This window comes from Myotis davidii, unplaced genomic scaffold (assembly GCF_000327345.1).
Source record: "Myotis davidii unplaced genomic scaffold, ASM32734v1 scaffold1572, whole genome shotgun sequence".
In the NCBI taxonomy this organism is placed as follows: domain Eukaryota; kingdom Metazoa; phylum Chordata; class Mammalia; order Chiroptera; family Vespertilionidae; genus Myotis; species Myotis davidii.
Genome location: NW_006285041.1, coordinates 1,061,376 through 1,061,979, shown reverse-complemented (window position 1 = coordinate 1,061,979; position 604 = coordinate 1,061,376).

Sequence of the window (604 nt, the reverse complement as noted above, 5' to 3'; positions counted from 1 at the left end):
AAAGCCCCATTGAAGCAAGGCTAGCCCCAGAGGGGTGCCTCCAGCACAGAAGTTCTCCCACCACAGACACAGCTGATTCTCACAGCCAATTGACCTGGAGGTCAATTCCTCCCAGTGATACCTACAACAATCAAGGCTTAACTACAACAAGACTGTGCACAAAGCCCAGAAAGGGGTGCACCATGAGTGTCCACCTCGGGTAATTGGGGAGGCTAAGCCACTGGGCCCTACAGGACACCTAGCACACAAAGCCACTCTACCAACACAGGGAAGCAGCCAAAATGTGGAGACAAAGAAACAGGTCACAAATGACAGAAATGGAGGAGAGCAAACTACTGGATATAGAGTTAAAAACCACAGTTATAGGTTTTTCAAGAATTTTCTAGAAACTGCCGATAAATTTGGTGAGATCCTTGATAAATCTAATGAGGCCCTCGAGGATATGGAAAAAAAAAACAACTAGAAATTAAGCATACACTGACTGAAATAAAGAATATTATACAGGCTGGTCCAAGTGCAACAGAGGAGCGCAAGGATCAAGTCAATGATATGAAATCCGAGGAAGCAAAAAACACCCAACCGGAGGGGTGGAATGAAAAAATAA